At 41.5% G+C, this 27,767-nt stretch overlaps 2 pseudogenes; both read right to left on the minus strand.

Moving 5' to 3' along the window:
• Window positions 1-7,558: 7,558 nt before the first annotated feature.
• LOC142855330 (vomeronasal type-1 receptor A11-like) lies at window positions 7,559-9,721 on the minus strand (annotated as a pseudogene).
• An 11,005-nt stretch (window positions 9,722-20,726) lies between these two features.
• LOC142855331 (vomeronasal type-1 receptor 92-like) lies at window positions 20,727-22,249 on the minus strand (annotated as a pseudogene).
• Between the last annotated feature and the right edge of the window lie 5,518 nt (window positions 22,250-27,767).

Here is a 27,767-nt window from a genome sequence, read left to right on the forward strand (position 1 = left end):
CCAGAGGAAGGAAAAGCACCCAAGACAACATGAAAGGTGAACTCCTTAGGATTCTGATGTCATCTCTCCTGCAACGAGTGCTGTTATTTCTCCAGACTCAAAGGACATGAGGCTAAAATTTCTACCAGGAAGGTTGTGAAATGGTAGGCTGGCAGAATGTCTCTAGTAGAACAAATGTGATTGATTTCATGTACCATCATCCATACAGAGCAGATGATGCAACCAACCGAGACATGTGTGGTGGTGCACACTTGTAGGCTAGTTTTAAGAAGTAGAGACAGGAGGATAACAACAATAGACAGTGGACATGAAAACTTGATCCTGAGTCAATCCTTAGAACCCATGGGAAGTAGAGAGAGAACCAACTCTACAATGTTTTTCTAGCACACATGAGAGCACTAACATTTTATAGTTTGTCCGGTGAGATGGCATTAAGAGAATGTCATTGTAAAACTAAGGTTATAAGATGATGGTATTGTATAATAATTTAGACCATGTTACTGTAGTATCTGATATTGAGAGAAAGAAAACATATTAAAGTCTATAAATATACGTGTTTATTTTAGAATTCATAATTGTAATGAGAAATTGGCGAAAATATTTTTAAAAAAATTATCCAAATATAAAAATTCTATAGTATCACAAGAAGAGTTAATCGATTTGCCTGATAAAAGGACTGGGTATTTTATATAGCAATGTATTTTGGGTGAATAGTTTTATTAAATTATTTCCACTTAATTGTGAATGTTTCTATAACATATGAAGGTATTTCTCACGTCCCAGTCAATGGGGAGAAGGGAAGGAGAAAGATCAATTTTCCCAAAGTAAAGAAAAGAAAAATAATTTTCTGTACACATATGTTGTGTACAGAATGGTTTCTCTTAATGAACCTGGGGAAATCACAGTGAAGTGGCAATAAAGGTTCCATGAGCCTTCAAGTGGTGACATGTAACACACTGTCACCAGTCCATGATGACCTCTGTAGACCTACAGAATAAATGCTATGAGTGCAAGCATGTTTGTGTTTGTGTGTTGAAATACATGTAGTTCATGTTAAATAACGCATGCACTGAAGCGCTCTAAAAGACTAGCTTGAAGGGGGCTGGGAATGGCACGAAGGATAAGAGCACTTGTTAAGGAAGCAGAAGATCAGAGTGTAGATGTCAACACCCACATAAAAAGACTAAAAAGCCTAGCGTGGGAGCTGGAGAGAAGACTCAGCAGTTAGGAGCACATACTGCTCTAGCAGAGAACACAGGATTAGTTCCCAGCATCTACATCAAGAAGCTTACAACTGCTTCTGACTTCATCTTCAGGGGATCTGATGCCCTACTGTGGACAACTGCACACATGTGAACACAGATGCACGTAATTAAAAATGAAAAAATATGGGCTGCAGAAATTGCTCAGAGTTCAATTCAGTAGCTACATTGAGGCTCAGAACTGTCTACAACTGTAAGCCCATTTGATCTGATGCCCACTTCTAATGTGCAGATGTACATGCAGACACAAATTCCATACATTTTAAATACATACATCAGAAAAAATTAAAATTCTAAAGAGAAGCTTGTCTGAAACATACATTTTCGCTTTGGTAAGTAGCATGTTATTTCTTTTGAGTACCCAGGTTTCCCTGTTCTTTTTAGGTCATGAAAAGAAAGAGGAGAGAGAAGAGAGAAGAAACAGAAAGAGGCATGGGTGAGAGGAAACTTTATTCTTACACAAATATCTCATTGTCAAAGTCCTGTGTGCTTTGTTTCATTACTATAAAATCTCATGTTCTCTGTCACTTCAGAAACCACAGTCCTGAAACCTTAAACTCTTCAGAAAGCAAGGCAGGGGCAGAGGCCTTGAACCCTCTGTGATATTCTCAACATCTTGGCTTCAGGGAACTCTGCTTTGAAATAATAGGAAGAGCTTTACCGGAGGTGGAATTCCACAGCACCAAGACAAAGTTCTCTTTCTTTCTACAGAACACAGACCAAAGATGGGGACATGATTTCATATAATAATGGGTACCAGTTTGCCAGGGACACACAACTCCCTAAGTTACACACTACGTCCACATTTTGCAGGACACCCAATTGCATTCATTCAATTTCTACATCAAGCATACATGGTGTCAAATTCTTTATGTATTACAAAGTAAGTCCTGCAATGAGAGATGCTACCATCTTGGCTAGTGTGTCACTGCTATAGAGAGCATTCTCAGAATTGTGCACCCTTCAGGAAACAAGCTATAGGGCCTCTCGTAGCCTGTCCTACCTTCCTAGATCAGGCTATTTACTTCACATCTGCCCTGCTCAGCATGGACTTTGTGGTCAGCAGACACAACAGATATTCTATGACTTCAGCAAGGTGATTTAAGAGGCACTTCTCAAAATAGAACTTGCAAGGGAATATGCTGAGATAGCTCTGGGAAGGCCTCTTGTATCATGCAAAGAGAAAGGGTTGGTGTTCTGATATAAGCGCTTAAGTAACAGAGAAATGATGGGGCTTTGTGAAAGAGGTACCATGAAAGAGGCCACACTGGGGAAGAGAATGGAAAGGCTTAAAGAACAGAAGAGAAGAAAAACCACACCTGGATGAAGAAATGTCCAGAAGGATCCTGAGCATTTCCTGCTAGAAACAGCTGTGAAGGCTTCAATTGCTCAGGGCAACAGAGCAAGAATCCCCTCCCTGTACTGCACAGAGTCAGGAAGTCATGACTGTAGAAACCGCATCATTCTGTCTTTACCCAAATCGTAGACAACCTGAGATCATTGACATCATTAAATAGACCTCAAACCAGTGACAAGAGGTCAGAACAATTACCTGAATTTGTGATCTGGAGATGAGTGGAGATTGGAAGGGAAGGAAAAAAATTTGTGGTCCCTAGTGCATGCTGGTGGCCTACTGCATCCAGGGAGAAGACAATCAGGAGTAATGTCTGCTTCCTCCTCTATAGCTATAGCACATATACAGCCCACCCATCATCTGGTGCTAAAAGCAAACAGAGCATGGTTTATGTCAGGGCTGAGGGATACCTGTCCATACTTATTATTATGAAATATGCTCTTGATTTTGGCATCTTCATAGCACTCACCTCTGCTGTTTTTATCTAGATTTAAATCTTCTGATTTTACCAGTGCTCTCCTTTTTGCCCTCTATGGCTAATATTATCAGCTAGCCACTGGTTCCACCTCCTGACTTCAGGTTTTCATTTAATTAACACAATCTCAGCTTTACACTATGATCAAAATCCAGCAATGCACCCTTAGCATGTGGTCATCGTTCTCACCCCTGCTGTGAGACAATACAAAATGCATGGGGTGGTCTGGAAAGGGAAACTGCTCCTGCCTCCTACACGTGGGCTTAGGAGGAGGTGAGGCCAGTATCCTCTGTGTGTTGCACAGTTCGACCTGCAATGCTGGAGCTCTACTAGAGAGATGGTTGGTGTATCAGGAGAGGCAAACCATCACCAAGCAGAGGCCAGCTCTGAGTTCAAAGGCCACGAAGCTAATCAACATGAGTAATAGGATGAGCAAAATCACTAAGAAATGACAGCTATTTCTGCAAAACTGCTGAAATTAGCCTTCACATTTGTTTTTGTAATTAAAATGATTACAGGTCTTCCCAGGACTAAAGCCTTCAGCCAGAATGCTCACTAAGTGTTTGCATACTCCTCCAGAAACTGAAGTAGGGCAGCTTTCCTTTAGAGTGAGAGAGAGAACACTGCAGAGCCTGGCCACAGATGCCACTCTCAGCTCTGGGAAACTCACATGGGCTGCAGAAGAACCTGCCGTCCTGACCCTCCCCACAGCGCAGTCACAGCTGAGACTGGCTTTCTCCCTAAGGGGCTTTGCCCTCCTTGTCACATGCACTGTGAGTAACAGTAAAAGTACGGAGGTTTGAGTTTATCTCTAGAAAGATGCAGTTTGAAAAATATGAAAGCTATGCAAAGAGCAAAGGAAATGAATGAGATAGTCTGTCCCATCGGCTTCTCTGAAGAGAGGAAGGACCATGAATTTCCCCTAGCAGAGGAATTGGAAGTGATTTTTATTTCAGTTAATAGAACATAAAGATTGTTTTCCCCAAGCTCTGCACTTACCAGTTCCTGGTTCCTCAGGGTCCAGAGAGATCATCATATTCTCTCTGTGCTGTATAGTTAGTTGTCTGCAGTTTCTCCATGGTCTCCTCCACTGACATTTTTTTAACTTCTAAAGTCTGGGCAGAGACCAACACCACCAGTTGGCAACTTCTGAAGGTGAACTGAGGAAGAAAAATATATGAGAAAACTTGGTTATATACTTTTTTGTAGTGAGACAATATTCTCTAAGAGATGAAATTGGGGATAGACTCATTTCAAAAGATCCTGAAATTATTTTTAATTACCCTATCTACAGAAGTCACTTATAATACTCATATTTGGGATATGACAACCACACATGTTAAGAGGGTTTAATTGAAATGTAAAAAGAAAACATCAATTTTCTTATTTACATATTAAAAGTACACACATGGAACATGAATGTTGACACAGGTGGTCAACATGAAATTTTACAATCAAAAAAGGTATACAGGCTTAAGATTAATGCAATATAATTGGAAGATTCTAAATTACAGAGACAAACATCATTCACTACAAATCCCTCGTTCGTGCAGTACACAGTCCCCTGTGCTGAGGGGCTGCCAGAGCTCAGCATCTCCTGCAGATGCTGAAAACCTCCCTGAGCCCACTGCTCTTCCTCTACAGCCTGCCTGGGACCCGACCACCTTCTGAGTCTGCACGGTGTGCAGAGCACTTACCCAGATGGACATGACAGGGGAATTTTCTGCCTGAGGAGATCTGCACAGGCTTGGGTTACTGGTGCCTTATGCCTCTCTGAAACCTGCAATTCTAATGCCTGTGTGTGACTAAGATCCCGTTGGGGCCCTGAAAACATGGCATCCCTGGTGGGAATTTTGTGTGTCTGTTAGTTTTACTCCATTGCATCCTAGAAAACATCAAACTGAGGTGGTGGGGCGGGTGCTGGGCTCAAACTTTCCTCATAAACTCCCACGACACATCTGTCAGAGGAGTGTGAGTGTCACATCACATAGGCGACCAAACTTGGCTCATTTTTAACCTCATACGTAATTGGTCTCTACCAATTTCAGACTTTTTGATTTCTCTGCATTAGGATGAGGGGTTTGGATGTTCCCATGAGTTGTGTGTGACTCTGAAATTCCCATACGTTTCCACAAAGCTCCTCGCATTTGCCATTCCATCTGACAGTCAGTGTCGGTGCTGCTCTGATGTGTGATTGCGGTGTCTCCTTGTGTGTCTCATGCTCTTCACCCAGGGGCATGAAGCAATACTAAACCTTTCCCTTGCATATTTTCCATATGTTCATTTTGGAATTTTTAATAAATATTCTTTCTTTTTGTTTTTGGTGTTGTATCGTTGTGTGTTGGCCTGGACTCACTCTTGTCTCTCACGCTGTCCTTGCTCTCACCACCCTCCTGTTTCCGCTTCAGGGCTACAGACTTGAGCCACCAGGCCCCTCTGCTCACGTGTTTTATGCATCTTACTGCTGTGTGGTTTCTTTCTGGTCAACCACACTCTTGATATTTTAAAGGTTCTCTCGCATCACCTTGCTAAACACCATTCTGTCGGATAACATGCAGGCTGGTCCGAACGCCGTGGCTCACTCAAAGTGTACACAGGACATGGAACAGATGTCTGGTCTTTCTCTTCCCACTCAACTCTAGGTGTGAATGGGTTCATGTTCGTGATAGTGCCTCACACTTTTGCTGGGTGAAGGGTGCCTCTGAGTGTGTGCTAAGCAGTGTGAATTGTTTCACTGAGTATATGTTCACCTGTGTGATGTGTTCCTATGAGTCTGTAAGCTGTGTGAAATGTTTGGGTAAGTGTGTCCATCTGTGTGTAGGATGTTCTGAGTGTGTGTTGGGTTGTGTGAATTGTGCCTCTAAGTGTGTTAAGTTATGTGAACTGTGTCTAAGTATGCTGGTCTGTATGAAGTGTGCCTCCCAGGGCGTTGATCATGTGAAGCGTGCCTCACACTATAAACTTTGTTTATGACTCTTTATACTCTTTATGATCTCCTCCCAAACCTACGTTTATCTAACAATATGACCCATTTAAAAGTCTTTATGTCAGAATCTTTCTTATTGTGAATCTGTAATTCTTTTCTATCCAGGAGCAATATTGGTTTTACAGTTTTAAATCACTAAGCATGTAAAAATTTAAGCTGTGACATTCACAGGTAACAAACAGATATTGCAGGCAGAGCCACTTGTGACTGAATCATTTGTTCCTCTGAGCTGCAGAGTGACAGGCTGCTCTGGATGTTGGCTCCAACTCTCTCCAATTCTAAAATGGAGGATGTACAATTTTCCACTAGCTCAGGGGCCACTAGGTAGGAGCCACACTCAGCACTTTAACTCTGAGACTGAGTGTGCAGCCCAGAAACACTTTTCATCCAAGTTACAGAAAAATCTGACAGGCAGAGCACTGTGCAGCCTGGAAACATCTTTCTGTATGGTGGCAGAAATCTGCCATGCACTCCTGCCTACCTAAGCCTGATCCAACAGTCTGCCTAGGTGGGAAGCACAGGCATTGTCTCAGAGTCCTTTCTTCCCTATTCAGTCCCATAAAAGCCATTGAAATGCTTTATAGCCAGAGTTCCCACTGCTAGCACAGCCCAGGAAGCTGTATTTTAAAATGGCACAGTTTTTTTCCTGCTGAGGCAGAGTCAGTAAAAATTGTCTGCAGCACACTCTAGCAAACAGCAAAAAGCTATGTTAACCTCTCTCTCCTTTTCTTAAAGCCCTCTCAGGTTTTTAAGTGGATTTAGTCCATCACGTTGGGTGCCAATTTGTAGAAGGAACAGCAGGCTGCCTTCCTGCTGCCTGGCTTTCGGCTGCCTGGCTAGCTTATGGCTTGAAATACCAACACACAAATTGTATTTTTAAACACTGCTTGGCTAATTAGTTTTCTTTATTAATTAACCAATGAAAGCAAAAGATTGAAAGAAGACCCACCTACATCATTGTGCCAGAGAGATGGCTCAGCAGGCAAGGATAATGCTTTCTGGAACACTCAGATTTGATTTCCTTCTCCTACATTGGGTGGCCCACAATGGCCCATAACTCTAGCTCTAGAGTATATGATAACTCTGACAACTATAGACATCCACATCCATGTAGTCACACAGAAACACACACACAAGCACTCACATGCACGCAAACACACACACACACAAAGAGTTAAAACTTAAAAAGAAATTTTTATTTAAAAATTAAAAGCAATGTGTTAACTCAGGTCAAGTGAGAATAACCTCACAGGTATCCTTGAAAAACCTATGGAGAAATAAAAACTTCACAAGACAACTGAGGGCAAGGCAGTTAATTTTCTTTATATAACCTGCCATCCACATATAGTAAACAAGTTCCACAGAAAAATGATGATTTCATATTTTAATTTAAGGCACAGTTTGTTCCCACCATGCCACAATTCACAGCTCTGATGACAGCATATTGTTTATATTAAGATATCATACTTATCACTGAATAATCAGATATTTATTGTCCTCCAACACATTGATCTCAAAAGGTTAATTATATGCTTTTCAGTACGAATCAGCACAAAAGGACTGACTGTGGCAAGCTATGGGACACAAGAATCTGGATACAGTAGAATATTGAGTCATCCTTGAACTTCGTTCTTGAGTGGAAGATAACAATGTCCAAAATGTAGAAAACCACGAAGAAGCTCATGAGCATCAGGATGGTCCGGGTGTCCCATAGCTCTGAAGATGCTTTTGGAGAGAGGCTGGTGCTGTGAAGATGCTGGGACAGCCTCTTATGCCTGCACGGGAGAGTCAGCAAGTACCCGCTGGAAAAGGCCATGAGACTAATAAGAAAGGCATCCCTGAGGGCCAGCCGTGTGGAAAATGTACTTCAAATTACATAACTCTTAGATAAAAGATACTAGAATTGGGTACCATACGTGTAGTTACCCAAGATCAAAATGTTTGTGGTCATAATAAGCACTAAGAGGTGATTGCCAATGGCCTACATGAGACACTCATGGATAGAAGAGCAAAGAGATGTGATAGGGAGATTTGTGCTTGAACGTTGCTAAACAGGAGCTTCTGGGACTGAGGATGATAGCCTGGAGGACACTCAACAGGCTGATAGTACACAGGGAGAGACACCTAAAAATTCTGTATGAGTAGACAAGGAATTTACATATAATGTTCTTATCTCCACCAGAAAAAGAAGTCTGTAACTATGACTACGGTTATCAGAAACAATAATAAGTGGATTAGGGCCGAGAGATCAATGGGCAGGTCATCAATTACTTGGATGACATATTAGTTGACTCAAGTATAAATACTTTACAAAGAATTTTGATTATGCTTGCCTCTGTTGTAAAGTCTGTGGTTTGGTGAAATCAGAAGCAGTCTGAGGATGCACTCTGAGGAAAGGATCACCCCTTCAGTTTGAGTACTGCTAAAGGTAAAAGAGCTCTCTAATGACTGGGACCCTGCTTCTCTGGTCTTCAGCATTAACACCTATATATGCCTCTGGGTTTTTATTATTAATACCAATTAGAATTCATACTGCAGGTATTCTTCACTTTCCCTGTCTTTCTTATCCGTCTAGACGAATTCTCTCACTAACACCACAACCAGACTATTGAGTACCAGGACCCAAGGATCCTCCTATCTCTTTATCTTGTTGTTATAGATGCTTATACATGGTCAATACCCAGTGCTTTGTGTAAGCTGGAATATTACACTCTGGTCACTGTCCTCTCACACAGGGACAAGAAAAGGCCAATGATATCCTTTTCATTGCTGATGAACACAAAAGGACTGACTGAGGCATAGCTATGGCTCACAAGAAGCAGGATTAAGTAGTATATTGGTTCATCTTTGAACATATGCCTTGAGAATATCATAATTCTATCCAAGATACACATGAACACAAAGAAGCATAAGAGCAGCAGGATGGTCCGGGAGGCCCTTTGCTCTGGTGATGCTTTTGAAGAAAAGTTGGTGATGTGAAGATGCTGGACCTGCTTCTTGTGCCTGCACAGCAGAATCAGCATGTACCCGCTGGAGAGAAACATGATACCCATAATGAAAACGTCCCTGAAGATGAACAATGTGGACATTATGTATTTCATTGGGACACTGAAATGTACAAGAGAGCAGGATTCAGTCATATAGAGTAGGTGGTCTGAGGTCACATTAGGGGTCTTAACCATGGAGATGAATAGGTAAGTGGAAAAAGATGAATAGAAGGAACAAAGAGCAAACAAGGACCATAAATTGTGACATGGGGATAATTTTCTTTTGAACTTTGCTAAACAAGAGTTTCTGGGGCTGAGAGTGATGGCCTGGAACACACTCAGCAAGCAGGTGCCACAAACAGAGAGACCTCTCAAAAATCTGTATAAGAAGAAAAGAGATTTACATGTGCTGTCGTCCCATCCTTGATGAAACATGAGAATATCAGCAGATATGATGCTCGCAACCAGCAGCAACAGAAGGTGGATTACAGCCAAGAAGCCAATGGGCAAGTCAGTGAGTCTGGGCTTGTGCTCACTACTGAGTGTGAGGATGTGGAAGAGGAGAAGGACACTGTTGCCTGAGATCCCAATGGTTATCTCAGAGAAGGCAGTGTTTCTAAAGTTAGTGTAAGTGTACAGCTTTCTGTTCTGATTCATCTTATATGGTCAAGAAGCACAGAGTAAACCTTGTGGGGGAAAAGCAAGAGACCCCTCATCTTAGACAGCCTTGACCGTGAATCTTAACCAATGCTATCACCTTGGGAATACATGACCAGTTGAGCTCAGTTCATCCTTTTCCATTGGAATCCTCTACATCATCTCACCCCAACCTCAGAAGACACCCGTTGTCCCTGTTGTTCTAGTGCTTTCAAGTGTCGTGTTTCTCTGTCCTTTGTGAGGCTCCCTTGCACATGGGCATTCATGGAAACCAACAGCTGTGCATCACAGCACACACTGCCGTCCCCACTGCTGCTGTGAGAGCGTCCCCATGAACTGTCCTGTTCTCCCCTGCAGAGTTCTCATCGTCGGGGACACAAGCAGCTGGTTGTGGTGAATTAGAATTAGGAAGACTGCAAAAACTAGAAATGCCACCTTCACAGGACAGAAATTCCATGGGCTTGCCACGGACAGGGTCCTTTATTTCAGTTTCCTCTTTGTTCTGTTCCTTTACTACCAAATATTCTTAATAATGTTTTATTACAAATGTTGAGAATTGTGATCCCTAATTTCTCCCTGTGACCTGCCATTGTCTCAGAGTGTAGCTTTGAGAACTCTGAAGCTGAGTTCCAGTCACCTCCCCTAGATCATGTGGACAGCCATGTTCCTGTGTCTGGAATACATCGTGCGTGACATGCAATGAAGTCTACACCCCAGGCATGAAGTGTGTCCAGCACATGATGGTCTCTGTGAAGTGTTGGCTGATGCCTTTCTCAAGTATGCCTTATGCATGTAGTATTGGAGAGTGAAGGCAGTTCTGCTAATGACTGTTCAGCTCCATCCCTGCCTGAAATGAAAAAGACAGAAATGAGGGAAGAAAGCAAGCGCAGTGTAACATCTGCACAAACCTCTACAGAGCTCCAATGTGCTTTTCTTTTTTGAATCTTGTTGTTTCTCTGTTCACCTTGACCATTTTCAGTACAAGCAAGCTGTTGGTCGCTATCAAATATTAGCCACACACAGGTTCTAATTTTTCCTTATTTAGTATGAGAATTCAGAGTGACTCTGTGTGAATTCAAACAGAACTACCATTACAGTAGCATTCCTTCATGTGGTTCCAGAGGAAGGAAAAGCACCCAAGCCAACATGAAAGGTGAACTCCTTAGGATTCTGACGTCATCTCTCCTGCAATGAGTGCTGTTATTTCTCCAGGCTCAAAGGACATGAGGCTAAAATTTCTACCAGGAAGGTTGTGAAATGGTAGGCTGGCAGAATGTCTCTAATAGAACAAATGTGTTTAATTTCATGTAGCATCATCCATACAGAGCAGATGATGCAACCAACCGAGACATGTGTGGTGGTGCACACTTGTAGGCTAGTTTTAAGAAGTAGAGACAGGAGGATCACAACAATAGACAGTGGACATGAAAACTTGATCCTGAGTCAATCCTTAGAACCCATGGGAAGTAGAGAGTGAACCAACTCTACAATGATTTTCTAGCACACATGAGAGCACTAACATTTTATAGTTTGTCCAGTGAGATGGCATTAAGAGAAATGTCGTTGTAAAATTAAGGTAATAAAATGATGCTATTGTATAATAATTTAGAACATGTGACTGTAGTATCTGATATTGAGAGAAAGAAAACATATTAAAGTCTATAAATATATGTGTTTATTTTAGAATTCACAATTGTGATGAGTAATTGGCAAAAATATTTTTAAAGACAATATCCAAATATAAAAATTCTATAGTATCACAAGAAGAGTTAATCGATTTGCCAGATAAAGAGACTGGGTATTTTATATATCAATAGTAGTTTGGGTGAATAATTTTATTAAATTATTTCCACTTAATTGTGAATGTTTCTATAACATATAAAGGTATTTCTCAGGTCCCAGTCAATGGGGGAGAAAGGAAGGATGAGAAATATAAATTTTCCCAAAGTAAAGAAAAGAAAAATAATTTTCTGTACACATATGTTGTGTACAGAATGGATTCTCTTGATGAACCTGGGGAAATCACAGTGAAGTGGCAATAAAGGTTCCATGAGCCTCCAAGTGGTGACATGTAACACACTGTCACCAGTCCATGATGATCTCTGTAGACTTACAGAATAAATGCTGTGAGTGCAAGCATGTGTGTGTTTGTGTGTTGAAATACATGTAGTTCATGTTAAATAACGCATGCACTGACACGCTCTAAAAGACTAGCTTGAAGGGGTCTGGGAATGGCACGAAGGATAAGAGTACTTGTTGAGGAAGCAGAAGATCTGAGTGTGGGTGTCAACACCCAAATAAAAAGACTAAAAAGCCTGGGAGCTGGAGAGAAGGGTCAGCAGTGAGGAGCACATACTGCTCTAGCAGAGAACACAGGATTAGTTCCCAGTATCTACATCAAGAAGCTTACAACTGCTTCTGACTTCATCTTCAGGGGATCTGATGCCCTACTGTGGACAACTGCACACATGTGAACACAGATGCACGTAATTAAAAATCAAAAATTCTGGGCTGCAGAGACTGATCAGAGTTCAATTTTCAGTAGCTACACTGAGGCTCACAACATACATTTTAAATACATACATCAGAAAAAATTAAAATTCTAAAGAGAAGCTTGTCTGAAACATACATTTTAGCTTTGGTAAGTAGCATGTTATTTCTTTGGAATACCCAGATTTCCTTAGTTCTTTTTAGCTCATGAAAAGAAAGAGGAGAGAGAAGAGAGAAGAGACAGAAAGAGGCATGGGTGAGAGGAAACTTTATTCTTACACAAATATCTCATTGTCAAAGTCCTGTGTGCTGTGTTTCATTACCTATAAAATCTCATGTTCTCTGTCACTTCAGAAACCACAGTCCTTAAACCACAAACTCTTCAGAAAGCAAGGCAGGGGCAGAGGCCTTGAACTTTCTGTGATAATCTGAACATCTTGGCTTCAGGAAACTCTGCTTTGAAACAATAGGAAGAGCTTTACTGGAGGTGGAATTCCACAGCACCAAGACAAAGTTCTCTTTCTTTCTACAGAACACAGACCAAGGATGGGGACATGATTTCATATAATAATGGGTACCAGTTTGCCAGGGACACACAACTCCCTAAGTTACACACTATGTCCACATTTTGCAGGACACACAATTGCATTCATTCAATTTCTACATCAAAGCATACATGGTGTCAAATTCTTTATGTATTACAAAGTAAGTCCTGCAATGAAAGATGCTACCGTCTTGGCTAGTGTGTCACTGCTATAGAGAGCATTCTCAGAATTGTGCACCCTTCAGGAAACAAGCTATAGGGCCTCTCGTAGCCTGTCCTACCTTCCTAGATCAGGCAATTTAGTTCACATCTGCCCATCTCAGCATGGACTTTGTGGTCAGCAGACAAAACTGATATTCTATGACCTCAGCAAGGTGATTTAAGAGGCACTTATCAACATAGAACTTGAGAGGGAATATGCTGAGATGGCTCTGGGAAGGCCTCTTGTATCATGCAAAGAGAAAGGATGGTGTTCTGAATATAAGTACTTAAGCAACAGAGAAATGATGGGGCTTTGTGAAAGAGGTACCATGAATGAGGCCTCATTGGGGAAGAGAATGGAAAGGCTTAAAGGACAGAAGAGAAGAAAAAACCACACCTGGATGAAGAAATATCCAGAAGGATCCTGAGCATTTCCTCCTAGAAACAGCTGTGAAGGCTTCAACTGCTGAGGGCAACAGCGCAAGATTCCCCTCCCTGTACTGCACAGAGTCAGGAAGTCATGACTGTAGAAACCGCATCATTCTGTCTTTACCCAAATCATAGACAACCTGAGATCATTGATATCATTAAATAGACCTCAAACCAGTGACCACAGGTCAGAACAATGACCTGAATTTGTGATCTAGAGAGAAATGCAAATTGGAAGGGAAGGGAAAAAAATTTGCGGCCCCTAGTGCATGCTGGTTGCCTACTGCATTTGGGAGGAAGAAAGTCAGGAGTAATGTCTGCTTCCTCCTCTATAGGTATAGCACATATACAGCCCACCCATCATCTGGTGCTAAAAGCAAACAGAGCATGGTTCATGTCAGGGCTGAGGGATACCTGTCCACACTTATTATTATGAAATACGCTCTTGATTTTGGCATCTTCATACCACTCACCTCTGCTGTTTTTATCTAGATTTAAATCTTCTGATGTAGCCAGTGCTCACCCTCTTTACCCTCTATGGCTAATTCTTATCAGCTAGCCACTGGTTCCACCTCCTGACTTCAGGTTTTCATTTAATTAACAGAATCTCAGCTTTACACTTGATCAAAATCCAGCAAAGCACTCTTAGCATGTGGTCATCGTTCTCACCCCTGCTGTGAGACAATACAAAATGCATGGGGTGGTCTGGAAAGGGAAACTGCTCCTGCCTCCTACATGTGGGCTTAGGAGGAGGTGAGGCCAGTATCCTCTGTATGTTGCACGGTTCTACCTGCAAAGCTGGAGCTCTACTAGAGAGATGGTTGGTGTATCAGGAGAGGCCATGCATCACCAAGCAGAGGCCAGCTCTGAGTTCAAAGGCCACGAAGCTAATCAACATGAGTAATAGGATGAGCATAATCACTAAGAAATGACAGCTATTTCTGCAAAACTGCTTAACGTTTGTTTGTGTAATTAAAATGATTACAGGTCTTCCCAGGGCTCAAGCCTGCAGCCAGAATGTTCACTAAGTGTTTGTATACTCCTGCAGAAACTGAAGTAGGGCAGCTTTCCTTTAGAGTGAGAGAGAGAACTCTGCGGAGCCTGGCCACAGATGCCACGCTCAGCTCTGGGAAACTCACATGGGCTGCAGAAGAACCTGCCGTCCTGACCCTCCCCACAGCGCAGTCACAGCTGAGACTGGCTTTCTCCCTAAGTGGCTTTGCCCTCCTTGTCACATGCACTGTAAGTAACAGTAAAAGTATGGAGGTTTGAGTTTATCTCTCTAGAAAAAATGGTGCAAGTTGGGAAAATATGAAAGCTATGCAAAGAGCAAAGGAAATGAATGAGATATTCTGTCCCATCGGCTTCTCTGAAGAGAGGAAGGACCATGAATTTCCCCTAGCAAAGGAATTGGAAGTGATTTTTATTTCAGTTAATAGAACATAAAGATTGTTTTCCCCAAGCTCTGCACTTACCAGTTCCTGGTTCCTCAGAGTCCAGAGAGATCATCATATTCTCTCTGTGCTGTATTGTTAGTTGTCTGCAGTTTCTCCATGGTCTCCTCCACTGACATTTTTTAACTTCTAAAGTCTGGGCAGAGACCAAAACCACCAGCTGGCAACTTCTGCAGGTGAACTGAGGAAGAAAAATATATGAGAAAACTTGGTTATATACTTTGTTGTAGTGAGACAATATTCTCTAAGAGATGAAATTGGGGATAGACTCATTTCAAAAGATCCTGAAATTATTTTTAATTACCCTATCTACAGAAGTCACTTATAATACTCAGATTTGGAATATGACAACCACACATGCTAAGAAGGTTTGTAATTTAAATGTAAGAAGAAAACATTGATTCTCTTATTTACATATTAAAAGTACACACATGGAACATGCATGCTGACACAGGTGGTCAACATGAAATTTTACAATCAAAAAAGTATACAGGCTTAAGATTAATGCAATATAATTGGAAGATTCTAAATTACAGAGACAAACATCATTCACTACAAATCCCTCGTTCGTGTAGTACACAGTCCCCTGTGCTGAGGGGCTGCCAGAGCTCAGCATCTCCTGCAGATACTGAAAACCTCCCTGAACCCACTGCTCTTCCTCTACAGCCTGCCTGGGACCAGACCACCTTCCGAGTCTGCACGGTGTGCAGAGCACTTACCCAGATGGACATGACAGGGGAATTTTCTGCCTGAGGAGATCCTCACAGGCTTGGGTTACTGGTGCCTTTAATGCCTCTCTGAAAACTGCAATTCTAATGCCTGTGTGTGACTAAGATCCCGTTGGGGCCCTGAGAAACATGGCATCCCTGGTGGGAATTTTGTCTGTCTGTTAGTTTTACTCCATTGCATCCTAGAAAACATCAAACTGAGGTGGTGGGGCGGGTGCTGGGCTCAAACTTTCCTCATAAACTCCCACGACACATCTGTCAGAGGAGTGTGAGTGTCACATCACATAGGTGACCCAAACTTGGCTCATTTTTAACTTCATATGTAATTGGTCTCTACCAATTTCAGACTTTTTAATTTCTCTGCACTAAGATAAGGGGTTTTAATGCTCCCATGAGTTTCTTTGACTTTGAAATTCCCGTACGTTTCCACATAGCTCCTCGCATTTGCCATTCCATCTGACAGTCAGTGTCGGTGCTGCTCTGATGTGTGATTGTGGTGTCTCATTGTGTGTCTCATGCTCTTCACCCAGGGGCATGAAGCAATACTAAACCTTTCCCTTGCATATTTTCCATATGTTCATTTTGGAATTTTTAATAAATATATTCTTTCTTTTTGTTTTTGGTGTTGTATCGTTGTGTGTTAGCCTGGACGCACTCCTGTCTCTCACGCTGTCCTTGCTCTCACCACCCTCCTGTTTCCGCTTCAGGGCTACAGACTTGAGCCACCAGGCCCCTCTGCTCACGTGTTTTATGCATCTTACTGCTGTGTGGTTTCTTTCTAGTCAACCACACTCTTGATATTTTAAAGGAACATCAGCTTGCTAAACACCATTCCGTCGGGTAACATGTATGCTGATCTAAACGCTGTGACTCACTCAAAGTGTACACAGGACATGGAACAGACCTCTGGTCTTTCTCTTCCCACTCAACTCTAGGTGTGAATGGGTGCCTCACACTTTTGCTGGGTGAAGTGTGCCTCTGAGTGCGTGCTAAGCAGTGTGAATTGTTTCACTGAGTGTATGTTCACCTGTGTGATGTGTTCCTATGAGTCTGTAAGCTGTGTGAAATATTTGGGTAAGTGTGTCCATCTCTGTGTAGGATGTTCTGAGTGTGTGTTGGGTTGTGTGAATTGTGCCTCTAAGTGTGTTAAGTTATGTGAACTGTGTCTAAGTATGTTGGTCTGTATGAAGTGTGCCTCCCAGGACGTTGATCGTGTGAAGCGTGCCTCTGAGTGTGTTCAGCTGTGTGTGACTGTTTGTGTTCCCCTGCATGAAGTGTGTCTCTGAAGAGGTCCTAGATACAAATATGTAGGCACACTAGAATCTGACAGTTCTCGCTGACTTGTATTGATGTTGCAGCTAAGTAATTATCTATGTCTAATCCAGTATTTAAATTTGTAATCTTTGACCCCATAAAAAGTACTTTGTTCTTTATTTCTATCAATTTGGCTCCTTTAAGCTCTGTCTTTTTTAGTAATTCACTGAGGTGTGGACTCCTGTCTTTCACTGGCATGGTAAGATGTTGAAACTATTCCTTGTGTACCAAAACTAACATTCTTTAGCATTGGGAAACCATGTCCTGGCACCTTAGACAGTGGCTCTTCTACCTTTGAATACGACTATTTTAAATAAAGTTATAGGAGCATCATTGTGCAAATAACAGTATGGTCGTCTGTATATAGTTTTTTTTCTCCATGCGTATGTGTTTATTGATCATGTAATAATTTATTCTAAAAACAACATGTGGTTATGTAGCTTTTCAAAATATAAACAACGGCAGCAACTGAATTATTGAAACTGTCATAAGCTCTCCCATATTTAAAGTATTGGACTGTGCTGTAGAAGGAGGGGTGGGCTGCCTTCCTGCCACCCATCTCATGACTAGCTTTCCCAAAATAATGACACGGAAACTGTATTCTTTTAAACATTGTATGTTCTATCAGTTCCAGCCTCTTATTGGCTAATTTTCACAGCTTGCTTTAACCCATATTTACTAATCTGTTCAGCACCACAAGGTGGTGGCTTCCCGGGAAAGATCTTAACCTGTATCCTTCTCTGAGAGGAGAGCTTTGGCCTTTGCCTCATTGCCTTCTTCCCAGCATTCTGTTCTGTCTACTTTGCCTACCTATGTTCTGACCTATCAGGCCAAGCAGTTTTCTTTATTAACTAACCAATGAAAGCAACAGGTAGATAGAAGACCCACCTACATCATTTCCCATTTTTCTAATTAAACAAGAAAGAAAGGCTTTCACTTTAACATAGTAAAATAACAAAACAGTTATCAAGCAAGAATTACAGTTACAATATTTATATATACTTTGTCTTTTATCATAACTAAGGAAAAATATAACTATCTATCCATTCTTCAACTCCATTAAAGACTCCAGATGGATATAATATTACCTAAGTAAACGAGAAATAAGCAACTTCCAAACTCTAGAAAGGACAGAGACATCTCGTTGTCTGGACAGTTATCCAAAGTTTTTTGTACCATTGGGGAATCCATCTTCAGCCTTCAGGCCCACAGTATCCAGCAGACATTTTCATGAAGCAGGAAAATTCAAAGGCAGTTAGTCACTATCTGCTGTGTTCTTCAGAATGTCTCACAGACTCTTTCAAGAATCAGGAACCCGGAAAGGCTATCTCACCTTTAGGAAAGTTCAGCAGTCCTCTCTCTGCAGGTTCTTTGTGTCCAGTTTATGCAAGAGTCCAGGCAAGTGCAGTTTCTTGATCAAATGGCTACCAAATTCCATAAGGAGCCTCTTCAATGCCCATCTTCCTCTTTAAGTAGCTGGTGCTGTTAGTAGCAGACGTGTCTCACCGTCATGAAAAGCCCTAAGTTATTAAAACATTTAAAATGCCATCTTCTACAGTCTTTGAAAGATATGAAGAAAGCCTATCTGAAATATATCTATGTAATCTAGAAAATCTAACTAAAATGACTACAAACTTGACTATTATCGATGATTATGTATTAACCTATATTTCTTAATTATACATTACATTTTTAAATGAACTATACAATCACATACCTTAATCAAGATCAGAAAAACATATACATATAACAAAATTGACCTTAAAAGCCATACCAATGCAAATTATTCATATCTATATCATATCCCCCTTTAAATGTAAAAGAACATTTAAAAACAATATTTGTGAATATGGGGGCAGTCATTTCTCTCCAAAATGCTTTGTGCTGAATAGGGACGCTGTTAATCAGATCTTTCATGGTGTAACCTGTATGCCAGTTTCATCTAAGTCAGCAGTTGAGGGAAATATTTTTTAAGGGCGTTCACAGCAACCTTTCAGGAGGCTGTGGTCTATCGTAGCATATTAAGATAGAAGCAATCCACAGGGTCTCATCCTCTGTGAAAACAAAAGAAGACCCTCTCCAAAACATGATATCCTTAGATCCAAATTGTGAAGTCAAGATACCTTTAGAACATATATGCAGGTTCAGCTTAGCAGCCCATTTACTGAAAAGGTTTTTGTACTTAGCTCCCTCCCAGTCAAAAATTTTAAAGAAAACACAATAAAATACATAATCCAGACCCTCTGCTAATTTTCAATTTTTATGTGGCTTATTTTTCTTTATTTCTTTTAGTCTTTAACTATCTTTACTCTGTCTCTTTAAAGACGTTACCCTCTTTTTTAAGATAACTTTGTTTATGACTCTTTATACTCTTTATGTTCTCTCTCCCAAACCTAGGTTTATCTAACAGTATGACCCATTTAGAAGTATTTTATGTCAGAATCTGTCCAATTGTGAATCTGCAATATTTTACTATCCAGGAGCATTATATGCTTTGCAGTTCTAAACCACTAAGCATGTAAGAATCTAAGCTATGATATTCACAGGTCAAATATAGATACTGCGGGCAGAGCCGCTTGTGACTGAATCAGTTGAGCCTCTGAGCTGCAGAGTGACAGGCTGCTCTGAATGTTGGCTCCAACTGTCTCCAATTTCAAAATGGAGGATGTACAATTTTACACTAGCTCAGGGGCCACTAGGTAGGAGCCACACTCAGTACTTTAACTCTGAGACTGAGTGTGCAGCCCAGAAACTCTTTTCATCCAAGTTACAGACAAATCTGACAGGCAGAGCACTGTGCAGCCTGGAAACATCTTTCTGTATGGTGGCAGAAATCTGCCATGCACTCCTGCCTGCCTAATCCTGATCCCACAGTCTGCCTAGGCAGCAAGCACAGGCATGCTCTCAGAGTACTTTCTTCCCAATTAAGTCCCTTAAAAGCCAATGAAATGCTTTATAGCCAGAGTTCGCGCTGGCAGCAAAACCCAGGAAGCTGCATTTTAAAATGGCGTGGCTTTTTTCCTGCTGAGGCTGAGTCAGGAAAAATTCTCTGCACCACACTCTAGCAAACAGCAAAAAGCTGTGTTACTCTCTCTCTCCTTTTTTTTAAAGCCCTCTCAGGTTTTTAAGTGGATTTAGTCCATCATGTTGGGTGCCAATTTGTTCCTGCTGCTTGGTCCCGGCCGCCTGGCTAGCTTATGCCCCGAAATAACCATACACAAATTGTATTCTTTTAATCTCTGCTTGGCTCATTAGTTTTCTTTATTAATTAACCAATGAAAGCAAAAGATAGATAGAAGACCAACCTACATCATTGTGCCAGAGAGATGGCTCATCAGGCAAGGATACTGCTTCCTAGAACACTCGAATTTGATTGCCTTCTCCTACATTGGGTGGCCCACAATGGCGCATAACTCTAGCTCTAGAGTATCTGATAGCTCTGACATCTATGGGCATCCGCATCCATGGAGACACGCAGAAACACACACACACACACACATGCATTCACACGCATGGACACACACACACACACAAAGAGTTAAAACTTAAAAAGAAATTTTTATTTAAAAATTAAAAGCAATGTGCTAACTCAGGTCAACTGTGAAACACCTCACAGGTCTCCTTGAAAAACCCATGGAGAAATAAAAACTTCACAAGACAACTGAGGGCAAGGCAGTTAATTTTCTATATATAACCTGCCATCCACACATAGTAAACAAGTTCAACAGAAAAATGATGATTTCATATTTTAATTTAAGGCACAGATTGTTCCCACCATGCCACAATTCGCAGCTCTGATGACAGCATATTGTTTATATTAAGGGATCATACCCATCACTGAATGATCAAATATTTATTGTCCTCCAACACATTGATCTCAAAAGGTTAATTATATCCTTTTCAGTACTAATCAGCACAAAAGGACTGACTGTGGCAAGCTATGGAACACAAGAATCTGGATACAGTAGAATATTGAGCCATCCTTGAACTTCATTCTTGAGTGGAAGATAACAATGTCCAAAATGTAGAAAACCACGAAGAAGCTCATGAGCAGCAGGATGGTCCGGGTGGCCCATAGCTCTGAAGATGCTTTTGGAGAGAGGCTGTTGCTGTGAAGATGCTGGGACAGCTTCTTGTGCCTGCACGGGAGAGTCAGCATGTACCCGCTGAAGCGGGCCATGAGACTAATAAGAAAGGCTTCCCTGAGGGCCAGCAGTGTAGAAAATGTACTTCAAATTACATAACTCATAGACAAAAGATACTAGAACTGGGTACCATATGTGTAGTTACATAAGATCAAAATGTTTGTGGTCAAAATACACACTAAGAAGTGATTGCCAATAGCCTACAGGAGACACTCCTGGGTAGAAGACCAATGAGATGTGATAGGGAGATTTGTGCTTGAAATTTGCAACCAGGAGATTCTGGGACTGAGATTGACAGCCTGGAAGACATACAACAGGCGGGTGGTACACAGGGAGAGACAGCTAAAAATTCTGTATGAGTAGACAAGGAATTTATATATAATGTTTTTATCCCCAACAGGAAATAAAAATGTCTGTAGCTATGAATGTGGTGCTGAGAAGCAATAAAACATGGATTAGGGCCTAGACATCAATGGGCAGGTCATCAATTACTTGGATGACATATTAGTTGACTCAAGTATAAATACTTTACAAAGAATTTTGATTATGCTTGCCTCTGTAGTAAAGTCTGCTTTGGTGAAGACAGAGGCAGTCTGGGGATGCAGTCTGAGGGCAGGATCACCCTTCAGTTTGAGTACTGCTAAAGGTAAATGAGCTCTCTAATGACTGGCACCCTGCTTCTCTGGTCTTCGGCATTAACCCCTATATATGCCTCTGGGTTTTTATTATTAATACCAATTAGAATTCATACTGCAGGTGTTCCTCTTTCCCTGTCTTTCTTAACCGTCTAGACGAATTCTCTCACTATCTCTATATCTTGTTGTTATAGGTGCTTATGCATGGCCAAAACCCACTTTTTTGTGTAAGCTGCGATATTACACTCTGGTCACTGTCCTCTCACACAGGGACAAGAAAAGGCCAATGATATCCTTTTCAGTGCTAATGAACACAAAAGGACTGACTGAGGCATAGCTATGGCTCACAAGCAGCAGGATAAAGTAGAATATTGGATCATCTTTCAGCATATGCCATGAAAATACCATAAAGCTATCCAAAATACACATGAGCACAAAGAAGCACAAGAGCAGCAGGATGGTCCGGGTGGCCCTTTGCTCTGGTGATGCTTTTGGAGAAAATCTGGTGATGTGAAGATGCTGGACCTGCTTCTTGTGCCTGCACAGCAGAATCAGCATGTACCCGCTGGAGAGGAACATGATACCCATGACGAAAACATCCCTGAAGATGAACAATGTGGACATTATGTATTTCATTGGGAAACTGAAATGTACAAGAGAGCAAAATTCAGTAACATACAGTAGGTGGTCTGAGGTCACATTAGGAGTCTTAACCATGGATATGAAAATGTAAGTGGAAAATGATGAATAGAAGGAACAAAGGGCAAACAAGGACCACAAGTTGTGACATGGGGATAATTTTCTTTTGAACTTTGCTAGACAGGAGTTTCTGGGGCTGAGAGTGATGGCCTGGAGCACACTCAGCAAGCAGGTGCCACAAACAGAGAGACCCCTCAAAAATCTGTATAAGAAGAGAAGAGATTTACATGTGATGTCATCCCATCCTTGATGAAACATGAAAATATCAGTAGCTATGATGCTCGCAACCAGCAGCAACAGAAGGTGTATTACAGCTAAGAAGCCAATGGGCAAGTCAGTGAGTCTGGGCTTGTGCTCACTACTGAGTGTGAAGACACGGAAGAGGAGAAGGACACTGTTGCCTGAGATCCCAATGCTTATCTCAGAGAAGACAGTGTATCTAAAGTTAGTGTAAGTGTACAGCTTTCTGTTCTGACTCATCTTATGTGGTCAAGAAGCACAGAGTATACCTTGTGGGAAAAAGCAAGAGACCCCTCATCTCAGACAGCCTTGATTGTGAATCTTAACCAATGCTATCACCTTGGGAATACATGACCAGTTGAGCTCAGTTCATCCTTTTCCATTGGAATCCTCTACATCAGCTCACCCCAACATCAGAAGACACCCGTTGTCCCTGTTGTTCTAGTGCTTTCCCAGTGTCGTGTTTCTCTGTCCTTTGTGAGGCTCCCTTGCACATGGGCATTCATGGAAACCAACAGCTGTGCATCATAGCACACACTGCCGTCCCCACAGCTGCTGTGAGAGCGTCCCTATGAACTGTCCTGTTCACCCCTGCAGAGTTCTCATCCTCGGGGACACAAGCAGCTGGTTGTGGTGAATTCGAACTAGGAAGACTGCAAAAACTAGAAATGCCACCTTCACAGGACAGAAATTCCATGGGCTTGCCACGGACAGCGTCCTTTATTTCAGTTTCCTCTTTGTTCTGTTCCTTTACTACCAAATATTCTTAATAATGTTTTATTACAAATGTTGAGAATTGTGATCCCTAATAGACTACTTCAAATTCTCCCCGTGACCTGCCATTGTTTCAGAGCGTAGCTTTGAGGATTCTGAGGCTGAGTTCCATTCACCTCCTCTAGAAATGTGGACAGCCGTGCACCTGTGTCTGGAATACATCATGCGTGACATGCAATGAAGTCTACACACCAGGCATGAAGTGTGTCCAGCACATGATGGTCTCTGTGCAGTGTTGGCTGATGCCTTTCTCATGTATGCCTTATGCGTGTAGTATTGGACAATGAAGGCAGCTCTGTTAATGCCTGTTCAGCTCCGTCCCTGCCTGAAATGAAAAAGACAGAAATGAGAGAAGAAAGTAAGGGCAATGTAACATCTGCACAAACCTCTACAGAGCTCCAATGTGCTTTCCTTTTTTGAATACTGGGGTTTCTCTCTTCACCTTGAACATTTTCAGTACATGCAAGCTGTTGGTCGCAAACAACATTAGCCACACACAGGTTCTAATTTTTCCTTATTTAGTATGAGAATTCAGAGTGACTCTATGTGAATTCAAACAGAATACCATTACAGTACCATTTCATCATGTGGTTAAGAGAAAGGAAAAGCACGCAAGCCAACATGAAATGTTGTTTCTGACGTCATCTCTCCTCAAGTGAGTGCTGTTATTTCTCCAGACTCAAAGGACATGAGGCTAAAATTTCTACCAGGAATTTTGTGAAATGTTAGGCTGGCAGAATGTCTCTAATAGAATAAATGTGTTTGATTTCATGTAGCATCATCCATCCATAGCAGATGATGCAACCAACAAAGACATGTGTGGTGGTGCACGCTGGTGGGCTAGTTTTAAGAGGTAGAGACAGGAGGATCACAACATTAGACAGTGGACATGAAAACTTGATCCTGAGTCAATCCTAATATCCATGGGAACTAGAGAGTGAACCGACTCTACAATGTTTTTCTAGCACACATGAGAGCACTAACATTTTATAGTTTTTTCAGTGAGATGGCATTAAGAGAAATGTCATTGTAAAATTAAGGTTATCAGATGAAGCTATTGTATTATCATTTAGACTATGTGACCGTAGCAACTGACATTGAGGGAAAGAAAATATATTAAAATCTATAAACTTATGGATTTAAGAATTCATAATTGAGATGAATAATTCGTGAAAAAAATTTTGATATAAAAATTCTATAGTATCACAAGAAGAGTTAATCATTTGCCTGATAAAGGGACTGGGTATTTTATATAGCAATAGTATTTTGGGTGAAGAGTTTTATTATATTATTTTCACTTAATTGTGAATGTTTCTATAACATATAAATGTATTTCTCAGGTCCCAGTCAATGGGGGAGAAGGGAAGGAGGAGAAAGATCAATTTTCCCAAAGTAAAGAAAAGAAAAATAATTTTCTGTACACATATGTTATGTACAGATTGGATTCTGTTATGATGAACCTGGGGAAATCACAGTGAAGTGGCAATAAAGGTTCCATGAGCCTCCAAGTGGTGACACGTAACACACTGTCACCAGTCCATGATGACCTCTGTAGACTTACAGAATAAATGCTGTGAGTGCAAGCATGTGTGTGTTTGTGTGTTGAAATACATGCAGTTCATGTTAAATAACGCATGCATTGAAACGCACTAGAAGACTAGCTTGAAGGAGCCGGGGAATGGCGCCGAGAATAAGAGCACTTCTTGAGGAAGCAGAAGATCTGAGTGTAGATGTCAACACCCACATAAAAAGACTAAAAAGCCTAGCGTGGGAGCTGGAGAGAAGACTCAGCAGTTAGGAGCACATACTGCTCTAGCAGAGAACACAGGATTAGTTCCCAGTATCTACATTAAGAAGCTTACAACTGCTTCTGACTTCATCTTCAGGGGATCTGATGCCCTACTGTGGACATCTGCACACATGTGAACACAGATGCACGTAATTAAAAATGAAAAAATCTGGGCTGCAGAGACTGATCAGAGTTCAATTTTCAGTAGCTACATTGAGGCTCACAACTGTCTATAACTGTAGCGCCATTTGATCTGATGCCCACTTCTAATGTGCAGATGTACATGCAGACACCAATTCCATACACTTTAAAATATACATAAGCAAAAATAAAAATCTAAAGAGAATCTTGCCTGAAACATACACTTTAGCTTTGGTAAGTAGCATGTTATTCCTTTGGAATACTCAGGTTTCCTTTGTTCTTTTTGCCCATGAAAAGAAAGAGGAGAGAGAAGAGAGAAGAGACAGAAAGAGGCATGGGTGAGAGGAAACTTTATTCTTACACAAATATCTCATTTACTATCCAACCTCAAGTCCATTGTCACTTCAGAAACCACACCCCTGAAACCTTAAGCTCTTCAGAAAGCAAGGCAGGAGCTGAGGTATTGATCCTTCAGTGATAATATCAACATCTTGTCTTCAAGGAACCCTCTTTGAAACAACAAAAAGAGCTTTTCTGGAGGTGGAATTCCACAGCACCAAGACAAAGTTCTCTTCCTTTCTACAAAGCACAGATCAAAGATGGGGACATGATTTCTTATAATAATGGGTACCAGATTGCCAGGGACACACAACTCACTCGAGTTACACACTACGTCCTCATTTTGAGGGACACACAATTGCATTTATTCAATTTCTACATCAAAGCATACATGGTGTCAAATTCTGTACATATTACACAGTAAGTCCTGCAAGGAAAGATGCAGCAGTTTTGGCTAATGTGCCACTGCTATAGAGATCATTCTCAGAATTGTGCACCCTTCAGGAAACAAGCTACAGGGCCTCTCGTAGCCTGTCCTACCTTCCTAGCTCAGGCAATTTAGTTTACATCTGCCCATCTCAGCATGGACTTTGTGGTCAGCAGACACAACTGATATTCTATGACTTCAGCAAGGTGATTTAAGAGGCACTTCTCAAAATAGAACTTGCAAGGGAATATGCTGAGATAGCTCTGGGAAGGCCTCTTGTATCATGCAAAGAGAAAGGGTTGGTGTTCTGAATATAGGGCCTTATATAACAGAGAAATGATGGGGCTTTGTGAAATAGGTACCATGAAAAAGGCCATACTGGGGAAGATATTAGAAAGGCTTAAAGGACAGAAGAGAAGAAAAAAACACACCTGGATGAAGAAATGTCCAGAAGGATACTGAGCATTTCCAGCTAGAAACAGTTGTGAAGGCTTCAACTGCTCAGGGCAACAAAACTAGAATCCTCTCCCTGTAGTGCACAGAACCTGGAAGTCATGACTGTAGATACCGCATCATTCTGAATTTACCCAAATAATAGGCAACGTGAGGTCAATGACATCATCACATAGGGCTCAAACCAGTGACCAGAGGTCAGGACAATGACATAAACTTGTGATCTGGAGGGAAGTGGAGATTGGAAGGGAAGGAAAAAACTTTGCAGTCCCTAGTGCATACTGGTTGCCTACTGCATCCAGGGAGAAGACAGTCAGGAGTAATGTCTGCTTCCTCCTCTATAGCTATAGCATATATACAGCCCACCCATCATCTGGTGCTTAAAGCAAACAGAGCATGGTTTATGTCAGGGCTGAGGGATACCTGTCCACACTTATTTTTATGGAATATGCTCTTTATTTTGCCATCACATACAGCTCACCTCTGCTGTTTTTATCTAGGTTTAAATCTTCTGATTTTGCCAGTGCTTTCCCTCTTTATCCTCTATGGCTAATTCCTGTCAACTAGCAACTGGTTCCATCTCCTGACTTCAGGTTTTCATTTAATTAACACAATCTCAGCTTTACACTATGATCAAAATCCAGCAATGCACCCTTAGCATGTGGTCATTGTTCTCACCCCTGCTGTGAGACAATACAAAATGCATGGGGTGGTCTGGAAAGGGAAACTGCTCCTGCCTCCTACATGTGGGCTTAGGAGGAGGTGAGGCCAGTATCCTCTGTGTATTGCACAGTTCGACCTGCAAAGCTGCAGCTCTACTAGAGAGATGGTTGGTGTATCACGAGAGGCAAACCATCACCAAGAAGAATCCAGCTCTGTGTTCAGAGAGGCCATGAAGTAAATCAACATGAGTAATAGGATGAGCAAAATCCTAAGAAGTGACAGCTATTTCTGCAAAACTGCTGAAATTAGCCTTCACATTTGTTTTTTTTTTTTAATTTTTTTATTGATAAAAGGAGGATAAAGAAAAGAAGAAAAAAAAAAAAACAAATTTCCACCTCCTCCCACCAGCCTCCCATTTCCCTCCCCCTCCTCCCACTCTTCTCCCCCTCCTCCCACCCCTCTCCCCTTCCCCCCACTCCTCTCCCCCTCCCTTTCCAGTCCAAAGAGCTGTCAGGGTTCCCTGCCCTGTGGTACGTCCTAGGTCCTCCCCCCTCCATCCATATCTAGGAAGGTGAACATCC

The sequence above is a fragment of the Microtus pennsylvanicus genome, chromosome 8, assembly GCF_037038515.1.
Source record: "Microtus pennsylvanicus isolate mMicPen1 chromosome 8, mMicPen1.hap1, whole genome shotgun sequence".
NCBI classification, from domain to species: domain Eukaryota; kingdom Metazoa; phylum Chordata; class Mammalia; order Rodentia; family Cricetidae; genus Microtus; species Microtus pennsylvanicus.